Here is a 21,059-nt window from a genome sequence, read left to right as displayed (position 1 = left end):
ATTACGCTGGGACTCCTCCAGCGGGCGTTACCAGGCAACTGCCGGGCCGTGTGTCCGTGCCTCTCGGGTCCCCTCCGCGCCTGAAACCCCCAGCACCTGGGTTCCGCCGGCTGAAAAGGACCAGGGAAAGGCTGTAACTTTCACCTCATTGTTCTGGCCTGGTCTGTGCTTGAAAGGCGACATTAGAAGCCCTGGCCTCCCGAGCTACGACGTCTCGGAAGCGGAAGGGGGAACCGAGAGAGATGTGTGTTTGTTTTACTATAGGATCATGGCTCGGCCGCTTCTCAGTTTCCGCAGCGCTGTGAATGCAACCATAGGGCAAACCACCCGCTGGACTTCCCAGGGTCTGACGGGGTGTGCGCTGGAGATCCCAGGTTCCTCCCCTGTAAAATGAGCCAACTCACAGGATCCTGTGACGATTACCTGAGGTAAAACCCTGAAGGCACCTAGACTGTAGGGAGCACACGATATTATTTCATTTTCTTCTCTTTCTATTCCCTAGTTATATATTATTCCTAGCATTCCAAACCTATTCCCTAGTTATATGCTAGGAGTAAGTAGACAGTCTCTTCTCATCTAACAGCTAAAACTAACTAACTAACTAACTGTGTGTGTATATATATATACTCTCACACATATACATATACATACATATATATGTAGGTTTTCTACAAAGTATCATCAACTCAAGGATGAATCAGACGGTCATCTTGGTGGAATTTACCATCTAAGTTCCTCCTCTTCTGTGTATTCATTAATTCGATCATTTATTCACAATTCATTCAGCTTTCAACTTATTATTTCTTATAAGAAATTATCCAACCACAAAGATTTGATGAAATATAATTCTTTGGGGGTGTGTGGGGGGGTACTGGATAATTAAACTGAGCCATATCCCCAGCCCTTTTTTTAAAATATTTTTATTTAGAGACAAGGTCTGGCTGAGTTGCTTAGGGTCTCCCTAAATTGCTGAGGCTGGCTTCAAACTTGTGATCCTCCTGCCTCAGCCTCCTGAGCCGCTTGAATTTCAGGCTTGCGCACTGCGCCCCGCTTTAAATATGATCCTTATCTTCAAGGAAATATATTGAAAAAACTTTTAGAACTAGAAGTAAGTGATTCAACTAATCCCATTTGGATAAATTTGTTTATTAAGCTAACTTTGGAAAGAGGTAAACAGGAAAGAAAATGTGTAAAGGCAATTAATGACCAACTCTACAAAACATACTGTTTCTTCACAAAATATTCTCCCCCAACTCAGAATTTTACAATTCCATAAATGAGTAGATCATCTTAGCTCTTTGGACTCCCTCCAAGGCAATACCCCACCCATCTATGAATCTCAATACAATTCTCACTTGAAAGAAAGAGGAGAGAGAAAGAGAGGGAGAGGGAGAGAGGAGAAAAGACAAAAAATCAAGTAGAGGAGAAGGAAGAGGAGAGAAGGAGAGGAGAGAAGATAGGAAGACAACTATGGTAAAAGTTCTTTAGAGATGGGGGTGATATGTAAAGAGATAAAGGTGTTCAGTTAAATTAAAAAGGTCATAGAGCATAAAGAGGACAAGAAGAAAACCACAGTACTGGGAATCAGATAAGTTTCTAGCTCTCTTCCTAGTGTATACCCTAGGAATTTCATGAGTCTCTTCACCCACCAGAGTTTGACCTTTCTCATCTGCAGCAGGAGGGTAGAAAGCCTGAAGGAAGTTATAAAGATCAAATATACCTAGTATTAAAATATTAATAAATAGTAATAAATTAAATATTGAAACTGAGATAATTAAGTAAAAAAAAATATGCCCAGTGGTATTTATAAGGAATGGGTAGTGACTAAATAAACATAGCAATACATTGAAAATTCCCAGAACTATATCACGCACAGATAGAGGCTTAAGATCATTTTTTTAAAAAACAGAATAATTTGTAACCTTAAAGCAACTAAGAAGTTTAGATTTCATTCTGAAGGCATATTCAAATTAAAAAAAAGCTTCAATCCTCATGTTCAAAAAATATTACTTACGTACACAGAAACAGGTGTGTTGAAGTATAATTCAATTCTAGAATGGCTTCTCTTTCTACAATTCAATTTGACAAGACCTTTCAGAACACTTGTTCCAGGCTAGGAATGGCAGAGAATACAAAGAAGAGTAAAAAATGGTCTCTTCAATCAAGGAATTCTCAGTCCCAAAGGGGTGGTGTAACTTCTTGAGTCTCCACCTGTGTATATGGAAATTCTATTACTTTAAAGTCATTGTTCTATAAGAAATTGAAGGGGAAGAATCCCATCTTCATCCCACCGAGGGGGACTTTGTCATGTAAATCCTTATTGTACCCAGAGTGAGTGAAGTTTGAGAAAAGCCATTCATTTCTGATATTTCAGAGTAAAACATAACTCAACCTAGAAGATGAATAGCAAATGGGTTCCAATCTCACCTGAGTAGTTACAACTGTATAGAGAAAAAAGAAAAATAAATGCAGAGGTACAACTGCTCAAACTGCACTCAAATTTACAACAGAAATACTTTGGGGCCAACCAGTGTGGGGATCTGAGCCCAATCCTGCCTCTCTCAGACCTACTCTACCTTGATCAATTTTACATATAATGCTGTGTCAAATCTCCCCAGAAGTGGGCAGAGAATGCATTTGAAAACCACTTCTTAATAGCATTCTATGACAAGGATGTGGACCACATCAGAAACACCCTGATTAACACAAATGCCCAGTCTGTCATAAAAGCAAGGTACACTTCAGCTATAGCCTATGATATATTCTTAATTTATTCACACAAGTGTGGCTTGCATAAACCCTACCGTGTACAGTGAAAAATATTTTCAGTTATTTTAGAAGGAGATACTGATTTTAGCATGCTCTGTCAATAGAATAAACTGAGTTGCATGTTGTCATAAATTTACTTAACATAAATAAAAACTATTATATGCATTGAGTGTGTTCTCAAGGTCACAGACCTCATTGTCTGGAAACAAATGAGCTTATAATGATATCCATTACCTGTCACTGTGCAGTTTGCTCATACATGCTGGCCCACGATCTTAGTGCTTTTCAAAGGCTCTTCTTGTTACTTCTGGAAGTCCTCCCCAAGTAATACACGAGGGTTCAGGAAAAAGTCTACACATGACCTTCTGTTCTTCCTACCTCAGCAATGCTTGATAATCTAAAGTCACTGTCCAAGGTGCTGTTTCTTGGTGCTGTCAAAACAGCAAAACTCCAAAGATGCTTGAGTCCCAGGGTTTACAAAGGCCTCACGAAAAATCATGGAAATCCTGTCTGATTCTTACAAAGGGAGTCTGACCTTATTTCTGAGCTCAGATTGAGTATCAAGCCATCTTATTCTCTACTCTCTCATTGTCCCCAGGCAATTGTATATGGACGAAGAGGACTGGGCTGCTGGCTCCATAAGTAATCTCAGGGACTGTGTTGACACTATGCTAAATATAAAACAGGAGAAAACCCAACTTCAGTGGTTTAAATCATAGGACGTTTATTTTACCAACAAGTCTGGAAGAGAGCCCATGGTTGGTTCAGCATATTAACAACGTTATCAAGAACCTAAGTGTTCCTCCTCGTTTCCAGTCTTCTAACCTCCGCATATCGGCATGCCCTTCCAGCTGACTGCCTCAGTTGCAAGACGGTACTTCAGCTCCAACTATGCATCCTCCTACTGCTGCCTTGAGAGGCAGGAAAGAAGGGGACACAACAAAGGTTTTCTCAATGACTGTATATGTCCTATTTTGAGGAAAGGATATTGTCTCGAGAAGCTCCCAGGAAGACTTTGCCACTATCTTATCACCTAAGGCTTGTCACGTGGCCACCCTAGCTCCACAGGAGTCTGGAAAGATGATCTGGTGTTTTTTTTCCTCAATTCTGGGTTGACTCTGCTTTGTGGTGTGCTTTAGTCCAAATAACACCAGTGTATGATGGTGCTGTGATAGGAGCACTTGGGTATGAGCATCCCTCACTGACATGTGATTCAATCAGACTACAAATAAACTACTCAGAGTTCAACAATATCCAGATTATGTACTGTACACACACAGATGGCTATGCTCAGACCAGATCCCAAATATATATTATATTTCTTATCTATGTGACATTTTTCTCAGTATCCTGGTGACATTTTAAAAACTAAAAACAAATAAGACCTTACAAACTAAGGTCTAAGATTATATGACAAGAGCAGAACATTTGCAAATGTTATTTAAAAAAAAAAAGACAGGGGCTGGGGGTGTGGTTCAGTGGTAGAGTGCTCACCTAGCATGCTTGAGGCACTGGGTTCAATCCTCAGCACCACATAAATATAAAATAAAGGTACTGTGTCCACCCAAAACTAAGAAATAAATCTTTAAAAAATACAAAAATCTGTAACTTGGGAAGAGAATAGTTTGTTCATAAATTACTCTCAACTGAGGCCTTCTTCTCCTTAGAGGTCACTCTCCTATAATTCTAGGTTATTCTGTTTGGATGTACAAACAGGGATGAACACTGAACATAGTCTCATACTATTTGGGGCAAAAGAGTGGTAAAAAGTGACATTCTAGTTTCTCCATGTACTTCCTGCAGGTTTTGGGTGACGGTAGAGTTGGATTCACTTGGCTCATTTTCTCCTCCATTTTATGATGACAGCTCTGCTTACTTACCTTCTCCAAACTACATCCAACACACACACATACCACACACACATTTTCACTTCAGATGTTTACTTTTTAGTGGATCTCTCTTATTTTATATGGGCACTTCTCTGTGGTTTTCTGAGAAACTGACATGCCATTGACCATCTTTTTTTTTTTTATTCCAGTTGTCTTGAAGGCAGACAAGCATATGTAGGACAGCTGTGATATTAATACTTGCGAGCAAGTTGAAGATTCCAGTTGGGTCTGTTCTTATCCATTAGGGGAGTTAACAAGCTGTCCACATAGAAGCAGATGAAGAATTAGAATTAAGTTACAGACCTAGAAATGCCAGAGGTCCAGTTATATGGGAGTGGAACCTGTGTGCGATCAGAGCATACAACTCCAAAGCAGAAGCAGCAGACTCACAGCTGATCGCATTTACAGGAGGGATCCCAGGGCAGGAGCCAAGAGTCTGATCCAGGACTGGAAACAGATAAGCCTGGACAAGCCCTCTGCTGTGAAAGGATCGGAGCCATGGACTCTGAAACAAAGTAGGCATCTTGGCAGGAGAAGCCTCTCAAGTGGAAAATGGAATTACATGTTTCATACAAAGGAGAAAGAGGGGAGAAATACAAAGACTGCACCAAAACAATGGTTCTTAGCTCAGATTTATCTTGTGTTCTCATGCTTTATATCAAAAATCCATGAAACTTTATGTATAGATTCCAAAATATGTCTGTGTTCACTGTAATATAAAAATGTTTGAATATTGCAACATCCAGAAAATTCACACACTAGTTCTATCCTTGGTTTTCAGCATTCTTCCTGTCACCCAAAAGCATGCTCCATGGATAGTCTCCCAGAAGTCAAAGTGACATTGCACTCCATGGCCCACCTGAGCCAGGCCCTACTCATTGACCTATCCTGTTTTATCTTCCTTCCCCTCCCTTCCCTGTCTCACTTCCCCCATTTCTTTTTTTTTTTTTAAATATTTTTGAGTTGTCAATGGACCTTTATTTAATTTATTTGTATGTGGTGCTGAGAATCAAACCCAGGGCCTCTCACATGCTTAGGCAAGCAGTCTACCACTGAGCCACAACCCCAGCCCCTCACTTCCCCCATGTCTTTACTACTGGAATCACTTTCCAATATACTTTCAGGCTCAAGTTGTTATGTCAGCATGTGCTTCTGGAGAATCCAACCTGTGTCTAGTACCTAATAAGGTTCCCAGAAGGCAGTAAGCGCTGGTTGAGGGAAATCCCAACCATTTCAAATGTTCTCCAGGGGGCACTGTTTGGCTGTGTTCTTGCAGCCTTAAACATGACTCTCCAACTCAACTGAGTCTTCCAAACTTCACACTGGAAAAGAAGAATGCCAAGAGTGATGTATCAGTCTAGGTTCCCCAGAAGAACAGAACCAATGGGGGACGTACAAATAAAGTGGGGAGGAAAAAGGAGAATTGTGGGAACTGGCAAGCCTGAAATATATAGAGCAAACCAACAATTCTTCAGGTAATAGTTGATATCTCCATCTTGGGTCTGAAATCCATAGGCTGTCAGGCAGAATTTCTTTGATAAAAGAAATTCTTTGAGGCAGAAAACTTTAGGAAATCTCAGTTTTGCTGTTAAAGCCTTCCACTGCTTGGATGAGGCCCACCCACACTGTAATCTGTTTTACTTAAAGTCAGCTGATTAAACACATCACATCTACCAAATACTTTGATAGCAACATCTGGATTGGTATTCAACCAGACAACTAGGTGCCATAGACTAGCCAAGTTAACACAATATGAACATCACAAGATGGCTATGACACAGCTCTTGACATAGCTCTTGAACTGGCCTTGTCCTAGTCACAGTTTCCTCAGAGTCTTATCTACTTTGATCCATCTATCTTCCTGACATCCTATGACACATCTATGCTGACTTTCTGTTTTACAGGGCTCTCTGGCTCTTTATCCTGAAGTATTGTTCTACTGTCCTTGGTTTCTCCACTGCACTGGACTGCATTCTTGGAGACTAACTACAGCTGTGTCCAGGGCCCCTTCCAAGATGACCCTGGTAAGCACCTGGGTCCATTATGCTTGGTCTCTATCTATTGAGATATGAGATGCTCTCCAGATCCCATAAATAAAGAAATAGATAAGTGAATAATACATTAATGATAATAAATAAATTAATTATATTAAATAGTAAATTATACACAATAAATAAATAAATTTTAGAAGTTTGATTCATGAAACTAAACATGGAATTAAATAAATGTCAAATAGCACTTTGGATTTCTGTTAAGGAAAAGAAAATGTGGCAAAAATCAAATTTCAGTCCCTGGCGGATACAAGAGGCATAGCTATGATTCACCCCGAGTGTTTTAGTCAGAGCATTTTTTAGTGATGTTACTTAATTTCAAAACATACTGGAAACAATTTTAAAGGGCATCATTGACTCATTACATCAGATAAATAAATGTTTCCATTTCAATTGACTCACTTGCTGGCCCACTTCACTTGACAATACAAATAAAGAAAGAGAAGAGAAAATGGGGCTGGTTTTCAGGGTATGAGTAAAGGTGTGAAATTGTTTGTAAATTTTAAGAATTGTTTCTACATTCCTGAAACATTAACTGTCAGAACAAACTTGGCAAACCAAAGCTTTCATTTCTTTTCCTTTTGAGAACAGTGGAATTTGTTGTTTCCAAGAGTAGAATTAAGAGAATTGTTGCAAGTCATCACACAAGATGACGGAGGCGGGGTTCCAAGCTCTTATCCTAGTTTTCTGATAATTTCCCTCATAATTTTCCACTACTCAACAAAGTTCATTTGGTGTGTGTAGATTGTTGTCTTGTTTCTTTTCTTTTCTTTTTTTAGTTCTAGGACTTCGGAGATTCAACATGAAGGGAAAGAAACTAATATTATCTTATTTAACCCTTGGAATGCCGCATCATTATTTTCTCTAATTTTTATAGGCTAGGAAGCCTATAAAACATTTGAAGTTAGATAATTTGTCAAAAGTCACAATAAAGTTTAGAATAATACAGCTGTTATCTGAACCCAACTTGCTCACATTTCTTTATTTTGCCTCAAAAATGCTTAGGTCTAGTAGGGAGGATGGTTAGCATGTTCAAGATTGCAATTTGACAGGAGGAATCATGCCTGATGTTTATAGCACAGTGGAATAACTGGTACATATATTCAATAGAATATTATATTCAGCTTTAAAGAAAAATGAAATTATGGCATTTGCCAGTAATATATGGAACTGGAGAAAATCATGCTAAGTGAAATAAGTCAATCCTCAAAACCAAAGGCTGAATATTTTCTCTGATATGCAGATGCTAATTCACAATAAGGGATGTGTGTGTGTGTGGCAGGGGTGGATAGAGTTACTTTAGATTAGGTAGAGGGGATTGAAGGGAGGGAATGGGATAGGGGAATAGAAAGGATAGAAGAATTAATCTGATATTATTACCTTATGAACATATATGATTGCATGACCAATATGATTCTACCACATGTACAATCAGAAAAATGAGTAATTATACCCCATCTATATATGACATATCAAACTGCATAAATGCTACTGTCATGTATAACTAATTAAAACAAATAAAAAATTAATAATAATAATAATAAATTAATTATACGTTTTAAATGAAGTTCTCAACCCAAAGAGATGAAAAATGTTGGAGGTGATGTATCTACCAATTACCTAAAACACCTACATTGTATACATGTATTGACATATCACACTGTGTCTCATAAAAATATACAATTATTACATGTCAATTCAATTTAGAAGTATGTACAAAAATGTCAGGTCTCACTTTTGTTCAATGAGCCCAACTAGTAATAAAAATGGCAACTCCAGAAATCTTCCCTCCTAGAATGATAATATTAAATTGGGGGACTTCTATTGAGTAAAAAAAAAAAAAAAAAAGCTTACAAAGGATAAAAGAAGAGACCGTTTCTTTTTATTCATTGTGCATTTTTGCACATCTCTGGAAGAAGTTCATCTGGACATCTAAAACCTTCCTCTATATTATTAATTTCTAGGTATTAGAAGAATAATAAGATTTTATTAAACTTAGAGATGCAATCTGGAAAATGTAAGAAACATAATTAGTAAGAAAAAAGAATGTGGAGTCCTGCAGCTAAATAATACTATTTTTGATCTTTTCTTCTTGAAAATGCATAATGTTTTCTCTAATAAATGGATAGACCTTAGGGTCGGTTTGGTATTCCTCATCTCAAAGATAACAGTAAGATTCAGGGAGTTATTAGTTTCATATCTGAAAGCAATTATTTCCTCAGTCTGTTCCCTGATTTAAATAAGTCTTCTTAGACTCTGAAGTATGTCATCACTTACCAAAAAGACCATTGTTTCCGTGGAAAGATAGTTAGGAGTCCATTTTTTGGGGGGGGGGTAGTAATCTATCTAGAAAGACTGAGGTATTGTTAAATAAAAAATTATATATTTTGAGGAATCTGATTTAAATTTAAAAGATATTGTCTTTAGGCTCTTGCAAAGAGGAGAGATCATCCAAACAGAAGAGTACATGGTCATGAGGTTGGGACTCATGTTCAGGTAGACATAGATTAGATATAAGAATTTTACCAGTTGTGTGATCCTGGGTACTTTTATAGGCTCAGTATGCCTCAATTTTATTATCTATCATACGGGAATAATAATGCTTTCTGCCTTAATGAAAATTAAATAAGACATGGAGCAGAAAGAGCTTAAAAGCAGTAGGCCTCATAAATGTTTGAAACAGTACTTCTCAAACTTGGGTGAGTATTAGAATCATTGAGAGAACTTAATGAAAATACAAAGATTAGGGCCCTAGTCTATTTCTATGAACCTGGGACTTCAAATTCTCTAATAGTTTTCTAGATGATATTAATGCATATCCAAGTTTGAAAACCACTGGCTTAAACATTAACAATAAACATTTTTTCATCTCTCACATATGCCAGGCATTGTGATAAAGATGCTAAAGACACAGAGAAAAATGTGTCAGTTAGGATTCAGCTCAAAATAAACAGAATCACTCTAGAAAGGGATTCAGGGGAGGGAGCAGAAGAGAGAAGAGTATAATACTGGGGATTGCAATGGAAAAAAACAATGTTATATGCATTTATGAATATGTTCAAATGAATCCCACTATTATGTATAATCATAATGCACTTAAAATAACAGAAAAAAGATTTGGTAAGGGCCATTAAATATTTACAAAATATTTAGAAAGCTTTAGGAGCAGGTTCTAGACCTCATCTCCCACAAAACTCTCCAAACAATACTGCCAAGGTGGCCCACCAAGTCAGCTGCTGTTACCACCACAGTGGGAGGCGGGGTGCAGGGAACAGAAGACCACCATCAGGAACTGTTGTGTTTGAGGATTCCCTGCCTTGGGTGCCATCCAGTGATCAAGAGGCTTCCTTGACTACACCAACTGCCTCTCAATGCCCTCAGAGCGAGGGACTGAATACTAAAATGCAGAAAAACCCAGCCACTCTGTGACTGCTTGTTCCAACAACACCAGTGGCAACTAAACATGGTCCCTACCTCACTCCACCTGCCACATCTCTCATGTGCTTATCTAATTGGGGAATCTAATGCACATTTGAAGACTGGAAGAGAACATTTTAAGCTCTCTGGCAGTGTAGGAAGACACACTGGAAAGAGGTTGGAAGAGCTCTGAGTGTCAATCTACTATAATGATCATAATGATTGTAGATAAATGTTATTAGTCTTCTAAAGCTACAATATCAAGCTGCCACAGAGTGGGTACCTTAAACAACAGAATTTAGTTTTTTATAGTTCTGGAGGTTGGAAGTCCAAGATCAAGGTGCAGACAGTTTCCTTCTCACTGCGTCTTCACATGCCTTTCTTCTGTGGTCAGGCACCCTCCTGGTATCTCTTCTTGTAAGAATAGCAATGGTACTGAACTACAACTCCACTCTATGACCTCATTTAAACTCAATAACCTCTTCACAGGCCCTGTCTCCAAATACACAGACATTGGGTGTTAGGGCTGTAACACACAGTCTGTGAACTTGGGGAGGGCCAAGTTCAACCTATAATAATGAGTAGGACAGGCCTCCGCCATGGGAGAGTTTGCTCTAGAGGAAAGGATATGAACAAATGGATACATTGCAGGAGCTGGGCCATAACAGAAGCATGTGGAGATTATGATGAAAATACAGTACAGATGGAGGTAAGCCTTTGACCATGAGTGATCTGTGTTGGTACAGAGCTGATAAGTACATTTTTTAATTGTGTGTGTGTGTGTGTGTGTGTGTGTGTGTGTGTGTGTAACGTTAGGTATGGAACCCAGGGCCTTATACACCCTAGGCAAGCACTCCTGCTGCTGAACTATATAACCAGCCCAGTTTTTTATCCTTATTAATTCTTCTTTTCCATCTCAGATCTAAGGGTCCAGTATAAACTCAAATGTTTGGTTCTGAGGAAAGGGACGGTACAAAACATTGCTGTAGGTAGTTGCTGACCCTTTGAACCAACCTCAGTCCTCTAGCTGTCAGATAAGTCTGGTTGCAGAGGGAACAAGATAACTTTGCCCATTAGCATCCTCTTTACTGACAAACGCATAATATAAAAGGGAGCAGTTTTGAACTCTCACTAAGAAGCAGACTTGGTGTTAAGAACCTTACCTGAATATTTCCTGTAAGCCTCATCTCAAAGTGATCTATGCATTTAGCTGCAGTGCCACTCAGAACTCTAACCTCTGAGGTGGTAGTAGTCAGAGGTGGGCCTTTGGGAGGTGACTATGTAATGAGAGTTCTGCTCTCACGAATGGGATTAGAGCCCTTTTCAAAGAGGCTCCAGAGAGACCCTCATCCCGTACACCATCTAGGGACACAGCCAGCAGGTGCCATCTATGAACCAGAAAGTGAGACCTTACCAGTCACCAAATCTTTCTAGTGCCTTGATCTTGAACTCTCAGCCTTCAGAACCACAAACCATAGATTTCTGTTGTTTATAAATAAGAAGTTTACCGGTACTTGGTGAAAGTGGCCTGAACTAAGGTGACAGTTGACGAGACTGAAGCTTACCTGGAGTCACATGGCAAAAAATGGGAGATTCCTGGGCCGTCTGTTCCCAGTACCCGGGCTCTCATTTATGGTGCCAGGAAATCCAGGTGCTCTGCCTTCTAACTCGGGGTACTAGGAGAAGCACACTGATCCCACAGTTAAAATCTAGAGCTGCCAGTAACTGGCTCTTTGTTCCCCCTCAAATTCATTTTTGCCCTTTAATCTTTGGTTTTCTTTTGAACTTTTACCTGTAAAATCATTTGATGCTCACTTTATTCTTTTTTTATATATTTATTTAGTTGTAGATGAGCACACAGTATCTATTTATTTTTGTGTGGTGCTGGGGATTGAACCCAGTGCTTCACACATGCGAGGCCAGCACTTTACCACCGAGCTACAGCCTCAGCCCCTCACTTCATTCTGTATCCAGTCCTTTTCCTCGCTGGCTCTGCTTGTTTTGTTCAGCGTGGGGTTTTGGTTATTTCTAAACTTCACAGTTTCCCTACTTTTTTTTTTTTAATATTTTATTTTTTAGTTCTCGGTGGACACAACATCTTTGTTGGTATGTGGTGCTGAGGATCGAACCCGGGCCACACGCATGCCAGGCGAGCGCGCTACCACTGAGCCACATCTCCAGCCCCCTACTTTTCTTACAGGGTTTTCTTTCCATGTTTCATGGCAGCTTGGAACTTAGTTTTCATTCCAGAGAAAAGAAAGAGATCTAATTAAGGCCGTGTGCCCTAGGTGTTTGGATATTCCATTAGCACAGATTTATTGGGTGTCTTTCATGTGCCAGGCTCTGCCTAGACACAGGATTTACCAGCAAACTGGACCATTGGGGAACTCATTCACACCCCATTGAGAATGGGCTTTAAATACATAACTGAATTTTTAAAATGGACCAGTTTGAATAATATGGTTGTTGTGATGAAAACAAAAATCAGTCGTGGAGAAGAAGTGTAGGATATGTGGATTTTGTGGTCAGGCTCAGCATCTCTAAGACAGTGACATTCAACAAGGCGGGCTCAAGCTGCGTAGCCAATGAGCATCAAGTTGTATTCACCATATGAACCACTAATACATACTTGCAGGTAGTTAATGCTTGTGTAAACAAATGGAAGGAAGCCCCAGCAGCTAGTGCTTAGAGGTTTGGTAGCTGTGAATGTAAAAATTCTGAGACTGATGAATAATTAAGAATAGACTTTTCTCATTTGGTTCAACATCCTATCTCAGTAGATTTGTTCTCCCCTGACTTCTGGGAACCAGGGACTTCTTTGCAGGCCTCCCAGATGAGTGTGAATCTTGGGAAGCACAAGTTAGGTGTGGATATTTGTTCCTGAGAGTAATCAATAGAACTCAAGGGTTAGTATTCCAGAGACCCTGCCATTATATTGAAACTTGTAAAATGATTATCCTAATGAGCATTTACATTTAAAACATACCTCATTATGCCAACAGTACGCCAGCTTCTGATTACAAATTGCTACTAGATTGCTCAGTCCTTTCTTTTACGTGATATTTTCCTTGCAAGTAATTTTTGCTTTTATGAGTTGTACTATTTCATATCCAACTAGACTGTATTCACTCATTAAGCTAGTAATCACCAAAATCTGTGGCTTAAATTTCCCAATTATATTCTGGTAGAAACAAATTGTTTCTTGACGATCATACAGGTTTGAATTCAATGGAGTTCATTTCTATAAATCTGAATGATAAAAAAAAAGACCCTCGAGCAGTCATAAGATATTTGCAAACAGCTATATGTTTGTTATTATGTAGCCAAAATATCCAAACAATTTTCTGGATTTTTAGTGGGGGCGAGGGAGGTTGTTTTGTGTGTTTTCAGTTTTACTCCACGTGATTCGGGACAGATGCAGGCAAGGACGTTTTTGAGTTTTAAATGCTTAGTCGTCATGACAGTTTACAGCCAGCAGGACACATTGGCTTTTCTCAGAAAGAGGAGTTACTCCAAGGAGTGAGATCCTAGTTTCTCCATTTTCTTAAGAATTCTTGGACTTTAATTTGGATGTGACCTTTTTCTTTAAAATGAACTTCTGAGTTTTAAATGGAAATATTGAGGAAAACATAAAACAAATAGTCAATCAAGATTTTAAGAGCTTTATCTTTCAGTTCATGTTTTCCTTCCTTGTAAAGCAACAGGGAGCTGAATGGAAAATCACACTCTTTGAGACTAACACATCATCTGAAAATATTTCCAATGATCTCATGGAGCCTGGGAAAAACCTGCTAATGCTCCTTTCCTTGTCCAGAATTGGATTTATTCCAAAGGAATCATGCTAGTCACCATTCCCCTAGGTTTGAAGTAGATGGGATAAGTATCTCTTTGGAGCCACCAAATGCTTTTGAGCTTATAAAATGGTGCCAGACAGAAGAGCAGACAGAGAACTAGACATCGACTCAAGAGATCCAGCTCTTACTCTGGTAATGCTTAGAAATTAAGAGTAGAATTCTTTGAGTCCGGATGTCACCCGAAAACATGATGTGGCTCGACAAGATCACCTCTAAAGATGTTCCATCAAAAATTTATGGTGATGTAACATTTCCTGTTGTAAGGAAGGAATTATGTGGTAATATAGTAAAAGAGCTCTATTTTTAAAAATCCATTGACATTTTTGGAATTCCATTTCATGTTAAATTTCATGGATATACAGAGAATTATAAAAGATTAGTGCAAGTAGTAATAATAAATCTAGGCACAAAAGATAATGACTATATTATATAAAAATGATGTATTGATAGGCATTGATAGGAATAGCAACATCTCCTACTGCTCCAATGTAGATCAGTAGGTTTATTGGAACACCAGAAAACACCTGTCGTGTATAAATAACAGTACATTTCAAGTGACTTTTTTAGTCCACCAGATTTCAGTTCTTACATTAGCAGCTTCTTGGATAACTATAACATTTAGGTTTGTGGCTCTAACTAGTCAGAATTTTTCAGACTTTTTTGTCCTTTTTTTCCTTATATACATTGGAAAAGGTTCAGTGGAATAACTCTAAGATTCCCCCATCCCTAAAATTCCGAGGATCTGCATTTTTGCATGGTGGGAAAATCTGGACTAAATTCAGCTCAACAAATCTAAGGAATCTATGTTACCAACTGTGCAGACTTGGAGACAAAGGAGTGATTTGCCAGCAAGCAAAATGGCTTCCTAAATAGGAAACTACTTCAGGGGTCTCATTAAGGCAGTCTTCAAGTTCCATGCCCTCCCTTCCCCCAAAACCTCTCTTGCTGCCTGACTTATAGAACTCGAGATTCATCTGTTTAACTTAAGACCTTATCTTCTGGAAAAATACAAATGCCTCTGGAAAGGTCAGACATTAAACATTATCCGTCATTTTTACCTTTGTTTGCATAATTTTTTTTCTTTTCAATTTGACCCTGTCTTACTCCATAAAGGATGTGAGGCTCCTTAGTGTGTGAATGAGTTAAGCAAATGGATTTCTGAGATCAAATTTGATGAAAACCCACAGGAGCCCAGGCAAAATGCAAGAGGGAGAGTGCCACCAACAAGAAAAGCTCTATGTAAATTGCAAAGGGCTGTTAAAAAAATATATTAGAGATCATGACCAAGAACAGGGAGAGGCTGGATGCTTAAAGACAAACCTTGCCCATTTCCCAGTGATTCAGAGTCCACCCTGTCAACAGGTCAGATTATCCTCCTTCTTATGGGGCTTAATGTTCCTTGTCTAATTCTTTGGACACATTATTAAAATGAAACTCATTCATAATTTCCTTCTTACCTTGCTCATGTTGCTGTCTTATTTCCTGAATTGCACAGAATTCTGTTAGCCACAGGACTGTCTCAGACTACAATTTACACAGTCTCATGATCGACATTTCCTGGAAATGCAAACATCCTTTCTCTGTCATAAATAGGTATCTATTAAACCCAGGAAGGGGAAAATGACTTTAATTTTCATTGACTCTCTCAACATTGCCAGAGCTGATTGTAGCAAAATGGATAGTTCTGGCATAATTAGCAAAGGAAAAAAATCACGACCTGTTTTTCAAAGAGAGAAGCTTTAGCTGAACACAAAATCTTTAAGAAAATCTTTAAATTAGATTATACAGATTGCATTTGTGGGAGGCCACAAATATAGACTAGCTTCAAGAAGGAAAGAAGAGAGAAGTTTTGGACAATGAGGATTAGACAGAAATATCGTACCTTCCTGGAAGATGCCAATCAGGAAAGAGAAGCAAGGGCTGAGATTGTGGCTCAGTGGCAGAGCACTTGCCTAGCATGTGTGAGGCACTGGGTTTGATTCTCAGCACCATGTATCAATAAATAAAATAAAGGTCCACTGACAACTAAAAAAAATATTTAAAAAATAAATAAAAGAAAAAGAAAGAGAAGCAAGCTTCTTGGGGTAGGAAGCCAGTCCCTTGGAGTGGCCTTTCCAACCTTGCTGCTGAGACCTAATTTTGAACTGTCTCCACACTTAGACAACAACTGCACTGACAGAATTGGGCTGATAGAACTATTTTGGAACTCTGGAGTCTATTGAAGGCTTGCAACTTCCCAATGAAGTCTTAAACAGTACACTGCAGTTGATTATAGTTGATTCCAGCTCTTAGCAACAGTTGCTCTTAAGATAGGCAAGTGTGCATATATCCTTGGAACAGCTTGCACAGTTTGTGGGAGTCAGGGTGGGCAATAAGGGCCTTATCCTTCAAATGCTTGGGATCTTTGTTCAGACTGCTAATTATTGTTTCTGATCACAGGGGTACAGAGAAAAGACAGTGGCCATTGTTTTTAACCACCCCACATTGTGATATACAGAGGACTAAAAGGCTAGGACTTTGTTGACATTTTTATTTTTATCTTTTCCCACTTTTGAGAGCCAGACATTAATGTGTACAAAAGCAACCATATTTATGGGGGAAATTAGAAAATCACCATGCATGCCAAGGGAAAGACGTGGGCTCAGAAAAGACCTGAAAAGACCACCAGTGTATACTTTAGACTGATTCTAGGCCATGGAGGCAACCAATAGAAACAAAACAGAAGAAAACAACAAATTTTTTAAAAAATCAAACCCTGGAGTAGGGGGAGAATCTGACTTCCAGAGGTACCACAATATTTGATTCAAATATCCCACTTAAAAAAATCAAAAAGCATACAAAGGAAAAGGGGAAAATGACCATTTTGGATGACCCATCCAAAGGGGAAAAAAGATTACAAGAGAATACTGTGAACAACCAAACCCCCCAAAACTGAACAACATGGGTGATGTGAACAGATTCCTAGAGACTCAAAACCTACTAGGACTAAATCATGAAAAAATAGAAAAGCTGAACGAACATGTAACTAGTAAGGAGATTGACTCAATAATAGACAACCTCCCCACAAAGAAGAGACCTGGAGATGATTGAATTGGTGAATTCTACCAATCATTTAAGAAGAACTAACATTAATCCTCAAACTTTTCCACAGAATTGAAGAAGGAAGATGTCTACTTATTCTGTAAGAATAATAATTCCTTGACACCAAAGCCAGACAAGACACCGCAAGAGAAGAAAACTATAGACCAAATTATCTTAAGAATATTGTAAAAACTCTCCACAAACTACTAAAAGGCCCAGTTCCTCAGTGTGGTGAAAGGATTATACACCACAGCCACCTGGGATTTATTCCTCAAGTAAGAGACAGGTTCAATATCTGAAAAGTATTGAGTATAATACAACATATTGACAAAATGAAGCAGGGAAACCACACAATTATCTCAATATAGAAAAGGCCTTTGACAAAATTCAGCATCCTTGCATGATTACAAAGCCCTCAAGAAACTAGGAATAGAAAGAAGCTCCTTGACATGATAGAAGTCATATATGGAAATCCCCACAGCAAATGTCATACCCAACAGTGAAAGATGAAAAGTTTTTCCCTAAGACAAGGAACAAAGCAAAGATGCTTCTCATTACTGGAGTGGCCAGAGAGATTAGAAAAAGAAATAAAAGACACATGTTTTATTCAGCTTTCTCACTGCTGTGACTAAAAGACCTCACCAGAACAATTGTAGAGGAGGAAAGGTTTATTTGGGGCTCACAGTTTCAGAGGTCTCAGTCAACAGAGAGCCTGCTCCATTCCTTAGGGCTTGAGATGAGGCAGATGTCATGACGGAGGAGAGTGGCAAAGTGAAGCAACTCCCACGATGACCAGAGAGCAGGGAAAGACTCTACTTGCCAGATATAAAATATATACCCCAAAGGCAGGCCACCAATGACCCACCTCCTCCAGCCACACCCTACCCACCTTCAGTCTCCACCGAGTTAATCCCATCAAGGGATTAATTAACTGATTGGGTTAAAAGTCTCAGAACTCAATCATTTCTTCCCTAAACTTTCTTGCATTGCCTCACATATGAGCTTTTGGGGGAACACCACACTTCTAAACCATAACAGCATAAAAATTGAAAAAAAATCTAAAAGTGGCTCTATTCATGAATATGATCTTATCTGTAGTTTTCTACAGATTCCATGAAAGATTTTTTAAAGATTCTACAAAAAGAATTATTCCAATTTAGCAAAGCAGCTGAATATTAAGACAGGCAACACACAAAACTAAGTTTCATTTCCATACATTAACAATGAACAATCCAAAAAAAAAATTATGAAAGCAAATCCACTCATGATAACATCAAAATATTTAGGCTTAATCAAGGAGGTGGAATACTTGTACAATGAAAATTGTTTTTAAAATGCTGAAAATTTTAAAGAAGACATAAATAAATGGAAAGACATTCCATATTCATGGACTGGAAGATTAATTATTGTTAAGATGTCAATACTACCCAAAGTGATCTACAATTTAATGTGATCCCTATCATAATTCTAATATTATTTTCAGAAATACAAACATCTATCCTAAAGTTTATATGAAATGTCAAGAGACCCCAAATACTGCCTCCCCCGCAAAAAAAAAAAAAAAAAAAAAAAAAACTTCAAAAAGGGAAGAACAAAGCAAAACTTCAAAAATGAAAGAACAAAGCAATAGGACTCAAGACTTCTAATTTCAAAGCTTACTTCAAAAGCTGTAATAATCAACTATGTGATACCAACAAAAAGACTGGCACATAGGTCAACAGAATAGAACAGAGTCCAGGAAATAAGCCCTCACATACATAGTCAAATTATGTTCAACAAGGGTGCCAAGGTCATTCAGTAGGGAAAGGCCAGTCTTTTCAACAAATGGTACTGGGATAGATATCCACATCTTGGAAAAAAAAGTGAAGTTGGACTCTTACCTAACACCACATACAAAACTTAACTCAAAATGGACAAAAATCTAAACAGAACATAAAACTATAACACTCCTAGAAGAAAGCACAGGTGTCATGACATTTGACTTGGCAAAGATTTTGGATGTGACACAAAAACGTAGGCAATGATTTAATAAAAGAAAGATTGCCCTTCATGAAAATTTTTAAAATTTGTGCATCAAAAGACACAATTGGATACAGAGAAAAGTCACAGAAGGGAAGAAAATATCCATGGGTTCTATCTGCAAAGTCAATCAACAAAGGATTGAAAATTTTTAAATGAATTTCTACTGAACACGTATGGATTTTTTTCTTGTCATTAATTTCTACCAGTACAGTACAACAACACTTATTTATTAGAATTTATAAGTAATCAAGAGATAAATTAGAGTACACAGGAGGATGTGCACAGGTTATACCATTTTATATAAGAGACTTGAGCATCCCATGGATGACTATCTGCAGAGGTTCCTGCTAATCAGTCCTCTATGATGCTGGCCTTGGCCTTAGCTTAGATAGCTTTTACAATGTTGGGGTATGTTCCTACTATCTCTAGTTTTTCTAGTGTTTTGAGCATGAAGGATGCTGTATTTTGTCAAATGCTTTTTCTGCATCTATTGAGATGATCACATGGTTCTTATCTTTAAGTCTATTGATGTGATGAACTATGTTTTTTGATTTCCAAATGTTGAACAAATCTTGCATCCCTGGGATGAACCCCACTCGACCATGTTGCACTATCTTTTAAATGTGTTTTATTTTTATGCAATTTGTCAGAATTTTATTGATAATTTTTGCATCTATGTTCATCAGGGATATTGTTCTGAAGTTTTCTTTCCTTGATGTGTCTTTGTCTAGTTTTGGTATCAGGGTGATACTAGCTTCATAGAATGAGTTTGGAAGAGTTCCCTCCTTTTCTATTTCATGAAATAATTTGAGGAGTATTGGTATTAATTCTTCTTTGAACGTCTTGCAGAACTTGGCTGAGAATCCATCTGGTCCTGGGCTTTTCTTAATTGTTAGGTTTCTGATGGCATCTTCTATTTCTTTTTTTAATATTAATTTTTTAGTTTTAGGTGGACACAATATTTTTATTTTATGTTTATGTGGTGCTGAGGATAGAACCCAGCACTCCATGCATGCTAGGCAAGCACTGTACCACCGAACCACAATCCCAGCCCTGACATCTTCTATTTCATTGCTTGAAATCAATCTATTCAAATTGTGTATGTCCTCCTGATTTAGTTTCAGTAGGTCATATGTTGCTAGAAATTTGTTGATGTCTTCAAGATTTTCAATTTTATTGGAGTATAAATTTTCAAAATAGTTTCTATCTTCTGTATTTCAGTAGTATCCATCATGATATTTCTTTTTTCATCATGAATTTTAGTAATTTGAGTGTTGTCTCTCTTTTTCTTCATTAGCATGGCTAAGGGTTTATCAATTTTATTTATTTTTTCAAAGAGCCAACTTTTTGTTTTGTCAATTTTTTAAATTGTTTCTTTTGTTTCAATTTCATTGATTTTAGCTCTGATTTTAATTATTTCCTGTCTCCTACTGCTTTTAAGGCATTGATTTGTTCTTCTTATTCTAGGGCTTTGGGATGTAATGTCAGTTTATTTATTTGTTGACTCTCTATTCTTTTAGTGAATGAGTTTAACATGGTCAAGTGGGGTTCATCTTAGCACTGCTTTCATAGTGTCCCAGAGATTTTGGTTTGTTGTATTATTATCCTCATTTACCTCTAAGTATTTTTTAAATTTCATCCCTGATTACTTCCACTATCCATTCATAATTTAATAGTGCAGTATTTAGTCTCTAGGTGTTAGAGTACCTTCAATTTTTTATTTTATCATTGATTTCTAATTTCATTCCATTATGATCTGATAGAACAAAGGGTATTATCTCTTTTTTTTTTTTACTCTTGCTAAGAGTTGCTTTGTTGCATAAGATATGGTCTATTTTAGAGAAGAATCCATGTGCTACTGATAAGAAAGTGTATTTGCTCATTAATGGATGAAATGTCCTATATGTATCTGTTAAGTCTATATTATTGATTATATTGTTCAATTTTCCAGTTTCTTTGTTTAGTTTTTGTTTGGA

General features: G+C 37.9%; 1 long non-coding RNA gene across 3 annotated transcripts; it reads left to right on the top strand.

The window, feature by feature from the left end:
- The first annotated feature begins 7 nt into the window (after positions 1-7).
- On the top strand, positions 8-8,003 carry LOC120892390 (uncharacterized). 3 transcript variants are annotated; one of them, XR_013425745.1, is made up of 4 exons: positions 8-428; positions 3,368-3,954; positions 4,808-6,682; positions 7,489-8,003. It is a non-coding gene; the product is annotated as an uncharacterized LOC120892390 (long non-coding RNA). The 3 variants fall into 3 exon arrangements; XR_013425744.1 differs by lacking the exon at positions 7,489-8,003 and having other exon boundaries at positions 4,808-7,452; XR_005737049.2 differs by lacking the exons at positions 4,808-6,682; positions 7,489-8,003 and having other exon boundaries at positions 3,368-4,022.
- The last annotated feature ends 13,056 nt before the right edge of the window (positions 8,004-21,059 follow it).

Source organism: Ictidomys tridecemlineatus, chromosome 9 (assembly GCF_052094955.1).
Source record: "Ictidomys tridecemlineatus isolate mIctTri1 chromosome 9, mIctTri1.hap1, whole genome shotgun sequence".
Classification (NCBI taxonomy): domain Eukaryota; kingdom Metazoa; phylum Chordata; class Mammalia; order Rodentia; family Sciuridae; genus Ictidomys; species Ictidomys tridecemlineatus.
The sequence above is the reverse complement of the archived record's forward strand: the minus strand, read 5'-3'. Positions and strand labels throughout refer to the sequence as shown.